The 20,566-nt window shown below is 41.7% G+C and overlaps 1 protein-coding gene across 8 annotated transcripts in view; it reads right to left on the reverse strand.

The window, feature by feature from the left end:
* MBNL2 (muscleblind like splicing regulator 2) overlaps positions 1-20,566 on the reverse strand; it is a 514,609-nt gene that overhangs the window by 383,155 nt on the left and 110,888 nt on the right. For 2 of the 8 annotated variants that reach the window (XM_053707834.1, XM_053707829.1), the window contains exon 1: positions 3,860-4,076. The exons of 2 other annotated variants lie outside the window; for them this stretch is intronic. The gene's annotated coding sequence lies outside the window, so the exon portion shown is untranslated. Of the gene's footprint in view, positions 1-3,859; positions 4,077-20,566 lie in introns of those variants that run through there. 4 more of the 8 variants (XM_053707832.1, XM_053707831.1, XM_053707826.1 and 1 more) reach the window with 4 other exon arrangements.

The following is a 20,566-nucleotide window of genomic DNA, read 5'->3' on the forward strand; positions in this document are numbered from 1 at the left end:
CTATATCTAATAATAAGTCAGTTTAACCAGGAAAATAAAATCTGAAAACATTTTGTTCTAACTAAAAAATTATTTTAGTTGATATTTATTTCCATATTTCCTCAAAACAATTGTCACCTTTTAACTATAAAGGTGGCAATGAATATTCTAGATCAGTGATGGCAAACTTTCTACCACATGGGGGGCCGCAAAATCAATATTTTAGAAGCCTTAAAGGGACTTAAAGGTAAGGTAAAGTTGAGCACACTACTTAACGTAACTTTCATAGATTTAAAAATAAGCATAAGTTTCATTCATCAATATACTAATATTTATCCTAATTACTTATTTGTTCTACCTTACAATTACTGTTCCGACACCAATCCTTTCGTCCGCACGCCACATTTTTTAAACTTCATTGACAGTTGCGATCGATATACCGTCAAATTAGCTTTTTCCCCTTCAGGGGTTTAGCCCATCCATTCCTCCTACGTCACTATATTACTGAGCGCATGCGTCTGACTACACTCAACTAGTTTCACCCGTTGCTTCGTTCGGTGAGTCGCGCATGCTCTCTGTGCTAACAATACAAACTTTGTATCGGGCAGTGTGGGGAAGTGGGCGCATGCGCAGACGAAATCGACTTTTGAACGCGCATTGACCTGACGTAAGGAGGGGGGGTGAGACCGCGTCGCTGACATTATACATAGAAAACACGGAAGTGGCATGGGGGGAGGAGTATTCGAATAAACGGTAGGAAATATAAACATACGATTGCATCTAAATTACATAATAAAACTAAAAATAAACTTAGCGACTACGTTCAAATAAATATTACACTGATTATATGCATTCAATACAGCTAAACTTTACCTTGCCTTTAAACACTAAATAAATGCTAGATAGAATGATGCATTCAAAGAAAAGATTAGTCTGAGAATAATCATGTAGATGTATTTTTTAAAGTTCTTAGGTGTTTAAATATTGACAAAATAAGTGCAAAAGTTTTAGTGGGCTTATTATTAATGTGCGAGCGGACCATGATCCGATATTGCGGATCATGTCCGCCGCACATCGATAAATGCCGACAGCATACGCTGTCAGCATTTATCATTGCACCAGCAGTTCTTGTGAGCTGCTGGTGCACACGCCGCCCCCTGCAGATTCGCGGCCGCCAGCAGGGGGTGTCAATCAACCCGATCGTATTGGATCGGGTTTGACTTTCAGCTATGGCTATCCGCCGTCTCAGAGCAGGCGGACAGGTTATGGAGCAGCTACTTCATAACTTGTGTTCTGGCAAGCCTGAAGTCTCGCCAGAAACACAGGGCATCAAGCTCCATACAGAGCTAATAAATATGCCCCTTAGTGTCTAAAAAAAAAAATGGGAGCTGCCATGTTGTAACTTAGATTACCTTCTATGCTGTGGCCAATTAGGGACAGTTATAAATAAGTCACTAGATTGTGTAACCAATGGCTGTGTGGAATATAACAAAGTTCTGCAATTTCAAATGAAAAGTTTACAATTTTAGAATGAAATTACTGGGAAAATTGGATAAATAAATAATGAAAGTATAGTGCAGAGTTTTTTTATATATATTATACTATGTGTATTAAACAAATAAAATACGTCCAAAACATGTTCCAGTGGCACAGGGCCAGATTTAGGTAAGGTTGTAATGGTACCCTGTGTCTACTGTTTGTTCCTCCAGAGGGATCTATTCAGTTGTGGTCACCCCAGAGCACATTTTTAGTTCTGCTTTTTCCTAGGACCACAAAACTATGGCACATGTTGTTAGTCCTGTATTTCCTGAAGGGCCACAAAAACTAGTGCCAAGGGCCGCATGTAGCCCTCAGGCTGCCAGTGCTGTCCCTGTTCTAGATCGTGATTGAGCTTAGAATTTGGTGTTTGAAATATGCAAAATAAATATACAATTAAAAGGATTTTTATTAAAAGTGTCACCTTTAAACTCCAGCATTTAAAAACATGGAAATATGTAGTATATGCATATTTTATAATACATTTACATAAAGATTATAAATTTGGTAATCTGCCAAAACTTCCTACAGTATTTGGCTATTTTAAATTATATTTTTTTATGGTCTCCCTATGTTTATAGGACAATACTATAACAAGTGCAAACAACGTAAATATAAGGGGCCAACCATGCAATTTACCTTTAGAAAATACCATCATTTCATCAATATCCTAACCACCTGCATCAGTTAACAATATATTGACATATATTATGTCAACTAATAAGAATACTCTGTGCATATGTAGAGCAACATATCAGTCTCCACAATCTCCTACAAATAGGCGCAGGACAGCATGGACTTATAAGAAGATGCTATTTTTAGAGACATCATAACATTGATATAGGTCAGAATAATATTTTTTATAAATATAACTAAAAAAAGATTTATAAGTAGAAACGTGTTACAAGATAATGTTTCTAGAATTTGCCCAACATGACATAATTCTATGCCATGGTCAATCGAATCTCACAAACTATATAACTAGCAGCAAATTAGATGTCTGAATCCTAAAAAGAAATGAAAAAAAAACAGCATAATTGATTTAAGAGTACACAGTGTGTCAAAAGAAAATATAAAATGATTTGATTGTTAATTTTAAATATGCATTGTAATATTGCTTATGTGTTGACATAACAATTAAATACATACTGCAGGGGGTGCTGCAGTCAACTGCTCTCACTTCTACAAACTCCCTCCTCAGGACTGCAGTAAAGACTTGACACAAGCACACAGCTGAAGCACAGAATGTAAACAATCACTGCTCTATGTATTATTATTGTCATGCTGTGTTTTGTGTAGCTAATATATCTATGTATATCTCTATCTATCTATATAGTTAAAGGTTCTCAGTTTATTTCTATAAGTGTAAAAAGTAGGAGGAAGTAAAGGACCATTGGAGCAACAGATTGTACCCTTTCCAATTCCCAATTATGGCTGCAAGAGTAAAAGTAAACAATCATAGAAGCATATTGGCTCCTAGGGCCTAGCATGCCTTACACGCCTTTTTAGATGTGAAACAGGAAGGACAGTGTTTTTAATACGCCCTTTGCTACTGACATGAAAATCAGATGCATAAATCTATTTCATCCCTGCTGAAATATAGAAGGAAAGCTGATATAGAGCTGTAAAGCAAATGCATTGCTAGAAGAATCTTCTCTCATTAATTGATTCTGCTGGCTGTGTGTTCTCATTAAATATTGCCATGAACATAGATAGCATAATTGCAGTAGGGCGTTTTTACCTAAGCTAATTCAATATACAGTTACCAATTACATGCTCAAAATACAATTACAACAACAATAAATAATGGAATAGTATATATTTCTAAATAGTTTATATTGTGAGCAATGAGCAGTACATTTGTGTATGTGTCTGTGCATGTGTGTGCACATGTGAGAGTGTGCATGTGTGTTTGTGTGTGTGAGCACACGTGTATAGTTTTTCTGTGTGTGTATGGAAGTGTGTGAGTTCACACACTTGTGTATCATACATGCAAAAAAATAAATTATATACACACACACACACACATATATATATATATTGTATACATATACACACATACATATTACTCATCCTCTGAACAACTGACAAATGCATCGTCTTTGAAACGCACTTCTTGTTTACTATGGATGCATGTGAAACCTGCAATACAATTGCAATCAAAATATAGTTAACAAGCAACATTTCTGATTTCAAATGCGTTGCTATCCTGTAGTTCAGGAAAGCTTCAGCTATGCTTGCCTCTCTAGCAGGATATTCCCTGACTTCTGTAAAACAGCACACATGGTATGCAGCCAGACTGCAGCAAACTCCTTTTACATCCAAGCACACTACAATCTCTTACCTCCTCCAGAGCCTTCCTAGTCTTTGCTATTTATTGTCAGTAGATTCAACCATCTCTGCTAATAATCTATTTTGCAATATTTTTTACTGAGCATAAATACGACACCCTTCAGTTCCCCTTTTTGGCACTCTCAGAGATGCTTTGCCCTTCCAGGGGATTTTCCCATCAGATGATGAAGCAGAGAGAGATGGCTTGAAGTGTTGATGGAAATACTGCAGCCCTTCCTTCCTATCCCTCCCAGTCTACAGCAACCCAATAAGATAAAAGCTTCTCAAATCTGGCTTCTCTGCACTGGCTGTGTAATTATGACTGGCACTGGAGCACAGCAACAGTAATGTGAAAAAAACAACAGTGCGTCCATTCTGAGGTGAAACGGGAATTTCCTTTACAGAGCCTCAGCGTCATCCTCTTAAGTATTAGGAGATTGGGGGTCTCTCAAATTCTGACGAAAGTGTTATGACAGAATGTACAATAAGGTTCTAATTAACAGTAGACGATTTTAAACACACCATGGAACAATTTCCTCTTTAAGATGCAGCAGTCACACACGGTGGGCGGGCAGCACCATATATTGCTTGATTGCTAACTGGAATCTCAAGGGTAAAGCACCAGTTTATGTGCTACGTGACTATATTCTGCTTGTCCGTCTGAGGTCTGCTGTTCACCATACTTTTATATTTATTATTCATTTTTAAAGCTGCTGCACAGGAAACATAAAAATAGCTTCAGTAGTGCAGTAGATTAGCAAATGCTCCTGCCACTTGTTCCAAGATAAAAAGGAAACAGAACGCCAAGCATAGACTTTGCAAAACCAAATACTTATTAAATTTACATTAAACACACAAATGCAAATCTCACATAAAGGGCCAGATTACAAATGGAGCACAATATTGCGCTTACGCAAGTGCTATATTTGCGCTCCATTCAGTAATACCATTCCACGTAAATGTGTGCTGGTATTACAAGTACAGCGTTATGCGAACGCGATCCAAGCACTCACAAGAGCGTGCTTCCATAGGCTGCAATGGGAGCCTTGTTTTCATACCGGAAGACACGGCAAACAGCCTAGCACAGATCAGGGAGCAACAATAAATATGCTTATATACATTAATAATGCTTACATACATATATTTTATGTGTTTATACAGTGCTTGACAAAATCTAGGAGCAGCCCAAAAATCTAGGAGCCAGGCATTTTTCGGGGTTTATGTATGTGTGTGGTGTGTATATTATACTGTATGTATGGCATGTATGTACATATGTATGTATGTACATATGTATGTATGGGTATGTATGTATGTGTATGTATATAGACATACACATTCCATTATCTAGTAAGGAACAATTTCCTGTGTTTAAAAAATATTATTTTAAAAAAGGAATTTTTTTTAATAAATAGAAGGTAAAAATAAAGAAATTGCATTTGCTCCATAATCTAGAACACTTTATTTCTGATAAAATTAAAATGTGCATATATATACATATTTATAGTCGCCGGACATCACTTTTTAAGGAGCCAGTGCGCCTGGGGTAATCAAGGCACTGTGTTTATATGTTTATATACACATATTAACACACAAATTAAATATATATATATATGTATCCAATCAAATACACAATATATACATATTTATAGAGAAAAACACAGCCCCCCCCCCATTGACCTCCATGTAAAGACACTTTAGGCCCACATCCCCTCACTTTAACCCCTTAAAAACTGCTTTGTGCAGTTTAAAATAAAAAAAGATGTATATATATTTTTTTAATATTGGGGGCAATGGTTAATTGCGCTTTTCCGCAAAGTGAAACCGCGAGCTTGAAGTAGCATTAACCAGCCATTTGTAATGGTTGTTTATTTAACGTACGACCGTTATTTGTCGCTTTACGGAGCACGTTAAGATAGCACTCCACTCGAAAATGTTTAATTCGACATATAAAAAGTACTGCAGAGGGGGGCGGAGCCGGCCGGGAAAGAACATGGCCGCAACTAACTGAAGCTCCGGCTACATCCACTTGATATAAGCACAGCTAAGGGGGCTAATGCACAGTAAACGGGCATGAAATAGCGTGCCATAACCACTACAACAGGGGGTCAGGTGTGGAGACCGAAGGGCAGACGTATAAACGCAGAGGAACCCAGGCTGCAGAGGGTTACTAGCAGAGGCCCCTCTGAACTACCCACGTGGCGAGCATATCTCCCGTCGACAACACAGGTTTGGGGCTGATAGAGCAGCGCACTTGCAAAGGCAACTTCAGACACCGGCTTTAAAGACAGTAATTGCTGCCGCCAGACGGATCGCTGACAAGACGCTACAGACCCCGATACAGGGAACGAGCCGCACGGTAAAGCAGGTACAGAAACAACCCTGTGACAAGCAGGAGAGAGCAGCAGCGGCACCAAAATTAAGTAAGTCGAGCAACTCAACTTTATCTTAACTTCTTAGATACTTAGGCAAAGAGAGAGGCTCTGCACACTGAACGAACTGTTAGCTAAGGGGACATAACCCAAAACCACATAATATAGACGGAACTGGTTGCCACACATGTATGAAACTAGGCCCTGGGGACATAACTTTGCAGCGACACATCAAGGCTATATCAAAGGGATATATAGAGGAAAAAGGGTCACAACTTCAAGGCAAAAGATACCACAAGGGAACCCCGCTCAGACCAACTATATTGTTTAACACTTTATGTGAATATTGCCCACATTGCTGCTAAAAACAGAAACCTGACAAGCTGCAGAAAACGGCAACCCCTGGTGGGGGAAATTAAACTCATTCTTTAAGCCATTCGACAATGTAAAATGCGCTTTCTGTGGAAACTGCACAATTGGACATGTCAGACCTTACAGACCACGCAACTGACCCCACACCTATAACGCGGGCAGACCTTAGCTTATTACCCACTAAAAATGACCTAAGCACATTCATGACCCATGTCAGCAATGCAATAAAGGATGGTTTAGCTGAAGTTAAGAGAGATGTTAATGCACTGGGTCACAGAGTACTGCATTTGGAGGAGCAAGCAGAGGAGTACACCAGAACCACTGATGACATGACTATAGCACTACAACAACAGAACACGACAATATTACAACTGCAATCCCAAGTCGAGGACCTTGATAATAGAGACAGGCGCCAAAACCTGAGAATTAAGGGGGTGCCTGAGGAGATTACACCACCACAAATCCCATCATACCTACAAAATCTATTCAAATTTTTACTAGGTCTAGGCAAAGATGACATGATATCTTTAGACAGAGCACATCGTGCCCTCAGACCCAAACCAGCGCCATCGGCACCGCCCAGAGATATAATCTTATGTTGCCACAAGTTGCAGATAAGGAAAAAAATTATCCTGGCGGCAAGGAAAAGATCCCCTCTTAGATTCGGGGAGGACTCTCTACAGATCTTCTCAGATTTGAGCCCTCTAACATTAGCAAAGAGGAAGGAGGCGAGATACCTTACATTGCATCTAACAGACTTAAACATACCCTACAGATGGGGTTTTCCCTTTGCTATAAAAGTTATCAAGGACAATAAAACCTACACATATAAAGACCCAGAGGATCTAGAAAACATTCTGCCAACAGCTTGATATCCCGCAACCCACGTTGCCTTCAATAAAAGATCTCATCACAGATAAACCTACACAAAAGAAAACTCTGAAAATTAATCAACAATCAGACTGGTCAACGGTACCGAAGAAAAGAAGAAACAACACCACAGCTTCGCAGGCCCAATCGGAAGCTGACTCTGATCCAACATGAAGGGAGTACTTTATTTCCTTTTATATTTGACTTTCACTTGATATAACCTCCTAATAGAGTTTTGAACAATGACTGTTGTGGAAATATCCATCCAAACTCAAAGACTCTAGTATATAGTACAAAGCCACAATAGATTGCTTAGTGACTTGCGGAGATTCCCCCCTCTTCCGCCTTCTCCGCCCTATACCCCCCTCCAACTTATAAGCTAGCCCCCATGACCACACAACAAGTATCCTAACATAATATCAAGATTGGATAGGCATAATAGATGCCCTTTCTCCCCCTACCGCGCTTACCTCCCATCCCCTCTCAGCGGAAACAAGAAAATCCATCTCCCTAATTCCCCATTACCTTGCCCCCCCCCTAATTGTACGATGATAGAACATTGTACTCTACGACATCTGGAATGTTATTGTTATTGTTGTTTGATACTTTTATCTTTGTTGTTTTTGCTTACATGTTTTGATTATTTATTTCAGTACTGGAACCACCATCCACCCTTCCTCTTTTTTCTTGTGTCACTTCCGGAGAACGGAAAACAGCCCTCTCCTCTACAACTCTCCTCCACTTTTACCTATGCTGTGCTAGTAGAGTATTGTAACCCAAGCCACAGATGATCCTCTTGAGGGTAAGACCACAGTGTTCACTAACACACATTGCCCCAAACATGGCTAACCCAGTAGTAAACATTATATCTCAGAACGCGAAGGGCCCTCACTCACCTACGAAGAGAGCGATTGCGCTGGCGCAGACTAGCTAAGCAATAAAAATGCAATCATATTCTTACAGGAGACACATTATAATAAGGGAGGTCAGAACCTAAATTCACTCAAAAGAAATTCACAACAAGTTATTACAGCTCAGACAGAGTTAAAAAAAAATGGGGTATGCACCTTAATAAAAAACACATACACTTTCCAACTTAACAAACAGATAACAGATACAGAAGGCAGAATATTAATCATAACAGGTTTACTATTCCACCAACTCGGTGACGTTGGGTGAATGCTTATGCCCCCAATGGCAAGAAAGCCCTATTCTTCCAAATACTGCAGAACCTAATAGTAGAAAATAAAATTGGTACCCTCATTTTAGGAGGAGATTTAAACATCACTCTAAACCCTACACTGGACGCCTCCTCTCATAGACCAACAGCCCAAACACGGTCCTCCTAACCTAGTATACAAAATTCCTAACGTATTTAGGCTTACTCGATACATGGAGACTAAAACACCCGTCACAGACGCAACTACAACCTTTTTCTCCTTTCCCTGGTCAGTGTACACTAGAATTGATTATATCTTCATAGATAGAAACCATCTCTCTTTACTTAAAGACGCAGATATTCAGCCAACCCCATGGTCAGATCAACTCCCCAAGTTAGCACCCAACTACAATGACCCAATCACCCAACGACCCCCTTTATTTGGAGAATGGACGACTCGTTATTACATCAACCAGACACAACTGACGCTCTGGCGACCTCACTAAAGGAATACTTTAGTATTAACCGCGACACCAAACACTTCTCCACACACGTTATGGGGAGGCCCACAAAGCAGTAATCAGAGGTCATTGCATCAAACACACTGCATATAGAAAGAAGAGGTACAACCAGACAATAGACGTCCCTGACTACACAATTAGCCGGCTTGGAACTCTCCCATAAAAATTCTCCGAAAGATAATACATGACCTAAAAAGGGGTAACAGACATCAGACGAGAACTACAATAAAATTACTCTTGAAAGAGGCCCATAGACGAGCATTGAATCTTAAAAAAATCTACTTTTTCGAGGGTAATAGAGCAGGTTTCGCTTCTAGACAGAGCCTTAAAAACCCAAACACTAAGAGCACAGATACATAAGTTATCAACCCCTGACAAGCAGGACATACTAGACAGTGAAGGTATTGCTAACCACTTTAAAGAATATTACGCCAAATGATATAACCTTAGCAAAGAAGACACACCCGAACACCTAGCACAGATGCGGGCATACATTAGCAAAGCAGACTTGCCCTCTTTCAACCAGAGCAATGCACTACATTGGAAAACCCAATAAGCTTGTTAGAGGTCTTGTCTGCAATAAAAGATTTACCTACGGGTAAAAGCCCGGGACCAGACGGCTTCTCAAACACATATTATAAGACCTATAAACATATCCTAGCCCCACACCTACTTAATTTTTCCAAACATTAGAGAATGAGGGCTCTTTCTCGCAAGACATGCTGTCGGCACATATTCTCTGTAATACCCAAACCCCAAAAAAAAATTTAACAGACCCCAGTAGTTATAGGCCGATATCCCTCCTAAACACGGATATAAAAATTCTAGGCAAAATCTTAGCAAAAAGAATCAATATAGTACTGGCATTCCCTAATACATACGGACCAAGTGGGATTTGTCCGGGAACGGGAGGGCGAGGGACAATACAATCAGAGCCCTGACTTTAATATCATACGCCAAACATAATAAAATTCCATCAGCCCTCCTGGCGGTGGACGCCGAGAAGGCGGTCGACCGCATAAATTGGAGATTCCTTGAAGAGACACTAAAGGCGATAGGATTTGGACCACACACTGATTTCCCGTATACTTAGCCTTTACACAAGTCCCACCGCAAAAGTTACAAGGCAATATGGAATGCTGTCAAATCCTTTCGGATTCAAAATGGCACACGCCATGGTTGCCCTTTGTCACCCATACTGTTTATTTTTACCAATGGAGGGTCTTTGCAGCCCATATTCGAAGTAAACAAAGAGAGTACATGGTGTTAAAGATAGTGCCCCACACGATTTTAAAATTGCATTATATGCAGTCCGACGTACTATTCACAATCACTGATCCACACCACACAGTACCTAGGATCTTGAAGGAAATTAACACCTTTGGCCGGCTTCTCGGGTTTCTCGATAACCCACAGATATCGGAGATCCTAAAATGTCTCCATGACCACTGATTTCCTTAATGTCTCAAACACCTGCCCAATGATTGCCCGGGACGGGTCCATAAAATACCTAGGGATACATATCTCCCCCAACCACACACAAATTATTTAAAGAAAATTACACCAAACTTTTATTAACAACGCAACAAGACCTCCGCACTTGGTCCTTAAAACCAATTTCCTGGTGGGGGGGACGCACACAATGCTTTAAAATGACCACTTTACCCAGGGTATTGTACCTACTTCAGGCTGTGCCCATAGCCTCTTCCCAAATGGTACCTAACTCAACTCCAAAGACACTTAAATGCCTTCATTTGGGGAAAGGGTAAACCCAGGATTAACAAAGTCCAACATGTAAAGAGCAACAATAATGGAGACCTGGGGCTACCAGACTTAACAGTATATTATAATGCGTCACCTTACAAAGAATTCTAGACTGGCATAGAGCAGGTGACTCGAAGGCCTTGGTATTCACTAGACTCTAACATCCTTAGAGTTCCATCAGTGGGTGCTCTTTGCTGGGTACCAAAATCCTTACGGCCCCACAATGTAATGATTTAAAGATTCATAAGCACGTTTTTGACTCATGGGAATAATATTATCTTCACCAGACGTATCTTACTGGAGCTCGCTCTCCCCTTTTTTCCCATACCACTGAATGCTGAGATGATAGGAGGATTAGATAAAGGACAACAGAGACTAACTGAATGGGGATACACAGTGCCACTAAAAGAATTTACGCTTCGTGGGGACGCTGGCAGGGAGAGAAAGTCTGAGTGCAGTAGCAGGGGGGGACGAGTACTCTAACTGGCTAAAATACTCTCAATTACACCATTTTATATACACCTCACCGCACCAGAAAGACTTTCTTAGGGAACTGACCCCATTCGAAACTCTTTGCACAAACATAACCCCACTAACGGCACTCGCTGTCCTTGACACGTAAACTTAGACAAATAGAACACACACCACACGCTTCCCCTCGTACACGACAAATGGCACGAGGAGCTGGGACATGATCTGAGTGGGAAAGAGTGGAAGAAGATCTTTCAAAACACAAAAAAGTCTTCAAGGCTCACCCAAATGCTAGAACTTATTTTAAAGTGCTGATGAGATGGTACTTAACCCCCTCACGCATCCATCCATCTACCCAGAGAGGCAGGCAGTAACTGCTGGAGAGGTTGCCCTACTAGGGGCCAATATTTACATATGTGGTGGGACTGTGATAAAATCAAGCCACTCTGGTGCGAAAACAGAATTTATGCTTACCTGATAAATTACTTTCTCCAACGGGTGTGTCCCAGGTCCACGGTGTCATCCATTACTTGTGGGATATTCTCCTCCCCCACAGGGAAAGCAAGGAGAGCACACAGCAAGAGCTGTCCATATAGTCCCTCCCAGGCTCCGCCCCCCCAGTCATTCGACCGACGGTTAGGAGAAAAAAAAGGAGAAACTATAGTGTGCCGTGTGACTGTAGTGTATAGAGAAAGAAATTCTTCAAACCTGATTAAAAAACCAGGGGCGGGCCGTGGACCGGACACACCGTTGGAGAAAGTATTTATCAGTAAGCATAAAATTCTGTTTTTCTCCAACATTGGTGTGTCCGGTCCACGGTGTCATCCATTACTTGTGGGAACCAATACCAAAGCTTTAGGACACGGATGAAGGGGAGGGCGCAAATCAGGTTACCTAACAGAAGGCACCACGGCTTGCAAAACCTTTCTCCCAAAAATAGCCTCCGAAGAAGCAAAAGTATCAAATTTGTAGAATTTGGACAAAGTGTGCAGAGAAGACCAGGTCGCTGCCTTACATATCTGATCAACAGAAGCCTCGTTCTTGAAGGCCCATGTGGAAGCCACATGCCCTAGTAGAGTGAGCTGTGATTTGTTCAGGAGGCTGCCGTCCGGCCAGTCTCGTAAGCATCGTATGATGCTTTTCAGCCAAAAGGAAAGAGAGGTAGCAGTAGCTTTTTGACCTCATCCTCTTGCCAGAATAAACTACAAAACAGAGAAGACGTTTGTCTGAAATCCTTTGTTGCTTCTAAATAAACTTTAAAGGCACGGATCTACATCTAAATTGTGTAACAAGCGTTCCTTCTTGAAACTGGATTCGGACACAAAGAAGGCACTACTATTTCATCGGTTAATATTCTGTTGGAAACAACCTTTGGAAGGAAACCAGGTTTAGTACGCAAAACAACCTTATCTGAATGGAACACCAGATAGGGCGGATTACACTGCAGAGCAGATAATTCAGAAACTCTTCTAGCAGAGGAATAGCAACCAAAAAACAGAACTTTCCAAGATAACAACTTGATACTAGGAATGTAAGGGTTCAACGGAACCCCTTGAAGAACTGAAAGAACAAATTTTAGACTCCAGGGAGGAGTCAAGGGTCTGTAAACAGGCTTGATTCCTGACCAAAGCCTGAACAAAAAGCTTGAACATCTGGCACAGCTGCCAGTCGTTTGTGTAACAAGACAGATAAAGCAGAAATCTGTCCTTTTAGAGAACTCGCTGATAATCCCTTATCCAAACCTTCTTGGAGAAGGAAAGGATCCTAGGAATTTTAATCTTACTCCATGAGAATCCCTTGGATTCACACCAACAGATATATCTTTTCCATATTTTATGGTAATCTTTCTAGTCCACAGGTTTTCTGGCTTGTACCAGAGTATCTATCACAGAATCCGAAAACCCACGCTTAGACCAAAATCCAAGCGTTCAATTTCCAAGCAGTCAGCTGGAGAGAAACTAGATTTGGATGTTCGAATGGACCTTGTACTAGAAGATCCTGTCTCAAAGGTAGCTTCCATGGTGGAGCCGATGACATATTCACCAGGTTCTGCATACCAAGTCCTGCGTGGCCACGCAGGAGCTATCAAAATCACTGAGGCCTTCTCCTGTTTGATCCTGGCTACCAGCCTTGGAATGATAAGGAACGGTGGAAACGCATAAGCTAGGTTGAAAGTCCAAGCGCCACTAATGCATCCACTAGAGTCGCCTTGGGATCCCTGGATCTGGACCCCGTAGCAAGGGAACCTTGAAGTTCTGATGAGACGCCATCAGATCCATGTCTGGAATGCCCCATAATTAGGTCAACTGGGGCAAACACCTCCGGGTGGAGTTCCCACTCCCCCGGATGAAAGGTCTGATGACTCAGATAATCCGCCTCCCAGTTTTCCACTCCTGGGATGTGGATCGCAGACAGGTGGTAGGAGTGATCCTCCGCCCATTTGATGATCTTGGTCACCTCTCTCACTCGCCAGGGAACTCCTTGTTCCCCCCTGATGGTTGAAGTAAGCAACAGTCCCGTTCATGTTTGTCTGATTGGAATCTTATGAATCTGGCCCTTGCTAGTTGAGGCCAAGCCCGGAGAGCATTGAATATCGCTCTCAGTTTCCAGGATGTTTATCGGGGAGAAGAGACTCTTCCCGAGACCATAGACCCTGAGCTTTCAGGGAAATCCCAGGACCGCGCCCCCAGCCTAATAGACTGGCGCGGTCGTGACAATGACCCCACTCTGGTCTGCGGAAGCTCATTCCCTGGGACAGGTGGATCCTGAGTCAGCCACAAACGGAGTGAGTCTCTGGTCTTCTGATCTACTTAAATCACTGGAGACAAGTCTGTATAGTCCCCATTCCACTGTTTGAGCATGCACAGTTGTAATGGTCTTAGATGAATTCGCGCAAAAGGGAACTATGTCCATTGCTGCAACCACAACCTTACTACTTCCATGCACTGAGCTATGGAAGGCCGTAGAACAGAGTGAAGAACTTGACAAGCGTTTAGAAGCTTTGACTCTCTGACATCTGTCAGGAAAATCTTCATTTCTAAAGAATCTATTATTGTTCCCAAGAAAGGGACTCTTGTTGACGGAGACGGGGAACTTTTTTCTAGTGTTCACTACCACCCGTGAGATCTGAGAAAGGCTAGAACAATGTCCGTGTGAGCCTTTGTCTTTGAAAGAGACGACGCTTGAATTAGGATGTCCGTCCAAGAAAGGTTGCCACTGCAATGCCCTGGGTCTTAGAACCGCTAGAAGGGACCCGAGCACCTTTGTGGAAAATCCTTGGAGCAGTGGCTAGTCGGAATGGGAGAGCCACAATAGGTAATGTTTGTCCAGAAAGGCGAACCTTAGGAACTGATGATGATCTTTGTGGATAGGAATATGCAGATACGCATCCTTTAGATCCACGGTATGTCAGATATTGACCCTCCTGGATTGTAGTAAAATCGTTCAGAATAGTTTCCATTTTGAACGATGGCACACTGAGAAATTTTGTTTAGAATTTTTTAAATCCAGAAGTTGGTCTGAAAGTTCCCTCTTTTTTTGGGAACTACAAACAGATTTGAGTAAAACCCCTGACCTTGTTCCACAGTTGGAACTGGAGTATCACTCCATCTTTAACAGGTCTTTCTACACAATGGTAAGAATGCCTGTCTCTTTACTTGGTTTGAAGATAAGTGAGACATGTGGAACCTTCCCCTTGGGGTAGTTCCTTGAATTCTAGAAGATAACCCTGAGAGACTATTTTCTAGTGCCCAGGGCATCCTGAACATCTCTTGCCCAAGCCTGAGCAAAGAGAGAGAGTCATGGGCCCCTACTAGCTCCGGTTCTGGATCGGGGGCTACCTCTTTCAATGCGGTCTTGGTAGCAGCAGCAGGTTTCTTGGCCTGTTTACCCTTGTTCCAGCCTTGCATTGATTTCCAAGCTGGTTTAGGTCTGGGAAGCGTTACCCTCTTGTCTAGAGGCTGCCGAGTTCCTGAAATTGCGAAATGGAACGAAAATTGGACTTATCTTAGCCTTGAAAGGTGTTTATCTTGTGGGAGGGCATGGCCCTTTCCCCCAGTGATGACTGAAATAATCTCTTTCAATTCTGGCCCAAAAGGGGTCTTCTACCTTTGAAAGGGGTATTAAGCAATTTTGTCTTGGAAGATACGATCCGCCGACCAAGACTTTAGCCATAGCGCTCTGCGCGCCACAATTGTAAACCCTGAATTTTTTGCCGCTAACCTCGCATAACTGCAAAGCGGCGTCTAAAATAAAGGAATTAGCTAACTTAAGTGCGTAAATTCTGTCCATGACTTCCTCATACGGAGTCTCCCTACTGAGCGCCTCTGTAGTGACAGGAAGTAATGCACGAAATTAGGTTGAAGGAGGTAACCTGCTGTACAAAAATCTTTTTAAGCAAACCCTCCCAATTTTTTATCCATAGGATCTTTGAAAGCACAATTGTCCTCTATAGGAGATGGGTCGTTGCGCTTTGGCTAGAGTAGAAAAAGCTCCTCCCTCGACCTTAGGGACTGTTTGCCATGTGTCCTTCCTGGGGTCGTCCATAGGGAGAACAATTCTTAAATATAGGAGGAGGAACAAAGGTATGCCTGGCTTCTCCCACTCCTTATTCACTATGTCCGCCACCCGTTTTAGGTATCGGAAAAGCATCAGGGTGCACCGGGACCTCAAGGAACTGTCCATCTTGCACAATTTTTTCTGGGTTTTGACCAGATGTCACAATCATCCAGAGTAGATAGCACCTCCTTAAGTAATGCACGGAGATGCTCTAATTTAAATTTAAATGTCACAACATCAGGTTCTGCCTGCTGAGAAATTCTTCTGTATCAGAAATTTCCCCATCTGACAAACCCTCCCTCACTGCCACTTCAGATTGGTGTGAGGGGAGGACAGGAAAAATTATCATCAGCGCCCTCCTGCTCTACAGTGTTTTAAAACAGAGCAATCGCGCTTTCTCTGAAATGCTCGGCATTTTGGATAAAAATATTAGCTATGGAGCTTATCCATTACTGCCGTCAATTACTGCATAGTAACAAGGCATTGGCGCGCTAGAAGTACTAGGGTGTCGCCTGCGCAGGCATAACTGGTATAGACACAGAAGGAGATGATGTAGAACTGTGTCTACTTCCTTCATCTGAGGAATCATCCTGGGCAACTTTACAATTTGTGACAGTTCTGTCCTTACTTTGTTTGGACGCAATGGCACCAATTATCACACTATATTTGAAGGGGGAACCACATTGGCTACCATACATAAAGAACATGATCTATCTGAAGGTACAGACATGTTAAACAGGCTTAACTGGTTAATAAAGCACAAAAACCGTTTTTACAAACAAACGTTAACTTGTCTCTTTAAATGTTAAACCAGGGCAACACCTTATTACTGAATATGTGGAAAAACTATGAAGGAATTATCCAATCTTTACCAATTTTTCACCACAGTGTCTTAATACATTCAAAGTATTGCACCCCCAATTTTCAAGCTGTTAACCCTTAAAATGTGGGAAACCGGAGCCGTTTTTCATTTTTAACCCCTTACAGTCCCAGCCACAGCCTTTGCTGCAAACTTCACCAATCCCAGGGGGGTATATGATACAAATGAAGCCTTCTAGGAACGTTTTTAGTGGATTCCAGACCCATACACATGCAGCTGCATGTACTGAACTCAAAATTAACTGCACAGTAATGGCGCGAAAAATGAGGCTCTGCCTACTACAGAGAAAGGCCCTTCCTGACTGGGAAGGTGTCTTAACAAGTGCCTGGTGCTAAAAAACGTTCCCCAATGTTATAAAGTGTGGAAAATTCAACTTCAAACTGCATATAATACTTAAATAAAAGCAATCGATTTAGCCCCTAAAAGTGTCTACCAGTTTATAGCCCATACTAAGCCCTTTATTCTTTTGAGACTAAGAAAATGGCTTACACAATCCCCATGAGGGGAAAATGACCAGCCTTCCAGCATTACACAGTCTTGTAGAAAATGGCTAGTCATACCTTGAGCAGAAAAGTCTGCAAACTGTTCCCCCCAACTGAAGTTATCTCATCTCAACAGTCCTATGTGGAAACAGCAAACGATTTTAGTAACTGCTGCTAAAATCATAATCCTCTCACAAACAGAAATCTTCATCTCTTTCTGTTTCAGAGTAAATAGTACATACCAGCACTATTTTAAAATAACAAACTCTTGATAGAAGAATAAAAAACTACAACTAAACACCACAAACTCCCACCATCCCCGAGGAGATGCTACTTGTTCAGAGCGGGCAAGGAGAATGACTGGGGGGGGCGGAGCCTGGGAGGGACTATATGGACAGCTCTTGCTGTGTGCTCTCCTTGCCTTTCCCTGTGGGGGAGGAGAATATCCCACAAGTAATGGATGACACCGTGGACCGGACACACCAATGTTGGAGAAATAGAAATTTTCTATAGGCAGATATTGACTGAGGAATTTGAGCTGACACCTAGAGTAGCTCTACTAAATGACCTCCCCCCGTTCCCTTGCAAATTGAGACTCAGACTATTACAAATAGGCATTACAAGCGCTAAATCTCTAATAGCATTTCACTGGAAAACACAGCACAGGCCAACACTATTAGAATGGATTAACAAGGTCGCGGACATGCTAACACTCGAGGAATATGGTTACTATAAAAGGAAGCAGATTGGCACTTTTGCAGACATCAAATTTCTTTGGGAAGAATTAACTACACGACAGGTTCCTTTACTTAGGTCCATAACATAGAGTTCCCTCTCTCCCGGTCTCCCTTTCTCTCCTTTTCTCTCCGTTTCCTCCTACTCCTCTTGCTGACCCCTATCTCTGTTGCCCTCCCCTTCGAAGGAATGGTGGTTCCAAAGTTCATAGTTAAGTTTCTCGTTCCAAAGTTATGAATATAATTTTAATATGGAGCAACGAATCTACATACCCATGTGATAATCTCATCCAAGTCTAAACATTGGGAGAAGAATGTAAAAGACTACATTTATGTATCTGAAGATTCCCATTTCATTTTCCTTGTTCTGTATCCTTTTTTTTTTGTGGATGATAATAAAGCTCTTTGAAAAAAAAAAAAAAAAAGTACTGCAATATACAGTCATTTTATATATTGTCTGCTTTTTTAATAATATGGCTTGTCATAGTGTCTTAGACCCAAACTCAATTACATCAGATTAGATACTCATATCAAACCAGACCTTATGGCACTGCAACCCTCTGTCAGTAACATACCCATAACAAATCATACCTTATGGCACTGCAGCCCTCTGTCAGTCACATACCTATAAAACAAACATACCTTATGGTACTACATCCCTCTGTAAGTAACATACCCATAACAAATCATACCTTATGGCGCTACATCCCTCTGTCAGTAACATACCCATAACAAATCATACCTTATGGCGCTACATCCCTCTGTCAGTAACATACCTATAAAACAAACATACCTTATGGCGCTACATCCCTCTGTCAGTAACATACCCATAACAAATCATACCTTATGGCGCTACATCCCTCTGTCAGTAACATACCCATAACAAATCATACCTTATGGCGCTACATCCCTCTGTCAGTAACATACCTATAAAACAAACATACCTTATGGCGCTACATCCCTCTGTTAGTAACATACCCATAACAAATCATACCTTATGGCACTGCACCCCTCTGTCAGTAACATACCAATAACAAATCATACCTTATGGCCCTGCAGCCCTCTGTCAGTCACATACCTATAAAACAAACATACCTTATGGTACTACATCCCTCTGTCAGTAACATACCCATAACAAATCATACCTTATGGCGCTACATCCCTCTGTCAGTAACATACCCATAACAAATCATACCTTATGGCACTGCAGTCCTCTGTCAGTCACATACCCATAACAAATCATACCTTATGGCACTACAGTCTTCTGTCAGTCACATACCCATAACAAATCATACCTTATGGCACTGCAGCCCTCTGTCAGTCACATACCCATAACAAATCATACCTTATGGTACTGCAGCCCTCTGTCAGTAACATACCCATAACAAATCATACCTTATGGCACTGCAGCCCTCTGTCAGTCACATACCCATAACAAATCATACCTTATGGCACTGCACCCCTCTGTCAGTCACATACCCATTACAAATCATACCTTATGGTACTGCAGCCCTCTGTCAGTCACATACCCATATTAAACCTTAATTTATGGCACTGCAGCCCTCTGTCAGTCACATACCCATAAAAAATCATACATTATGGTACTGCAGCCCTCTGTCAGTCACATACCCATAACAAATCATACCTTATGGTACTGCAGCCCTCTGTCAGTCACATACCCATATTAAACCTTAATTTATGGCACTGCAGCCCTCTGTCAGTCACATACCCATAACAAATCATACCTTATGGCACTACAGTCTTCTGTCAGTCACATACCCATAACAAATCATACCTTATGGCACTGCAGCCCTCTGTCAGTCACATACCCATAACAAATCATACCTTATGGTACTGCAGCCCTCTGTCAGTAACATACCCATAACAAATCATACCTTATGGCACTGCAGCCCTCTGTCAGTCACATACCCATATTAAACCTTAATTTATGGCACTGCAGCCCTCTGTCAGTCACATACCCATAAAAAATCATACATTATGGTACTGCAGCCCTCTGTCAGTAACATACCCATAACAAATCATACCTTATGGCACTGCAGCCCTCTGTCAGTCACATACCCATAACAAATCATACCTTATGGCACTGCACCCCTCTGTCAGTCACATACCCATTACAAATCATACCTTATGGTACTGCAGCCCTCTGTCAGTCACATACCCATATTAAACCTTAATTTATGGCACTGCAGCCCTCTGTCAGTCACATACCCATAAAAAATCATACATTATGGTACTGCAGCCCTCTGTCAGTCACATACCCATAACAAATCATACCTTATGGTACTGCAGCCCTCTGTCAGTCACATACCCATATTAAACCTTAATTTATGGCACTGCAGCCCTCTGTCAGTCACATACCCATAACAAATCATACCTTATGGTACTGCAGCCCTCTGTCAGTCACATACCCATAACAAACCATACCTTATAGCACTGCTGCCCTCTGTCAGTAACATACCCATAACAAATCATACCTTATAGCACTGCAGCCCTCTGTCAGTCACATATCCATAACAAATC

This window comes from Bombina bombina, chromosome 3 (genome assembly GCF_027579735.1).
Source record: "Bombina bombina isolate aBomBom1 chromosome 3, aBomBom1.pri, whole genome shotgun sequence".
In the NCBI taxonomy this organism is placed as follows: domain Eukaryota; kingdom Metazoa; phylum Chordata; class Amphibia; order Anura; family Bombinatoridae; genus Bombina; species Bombina bombina.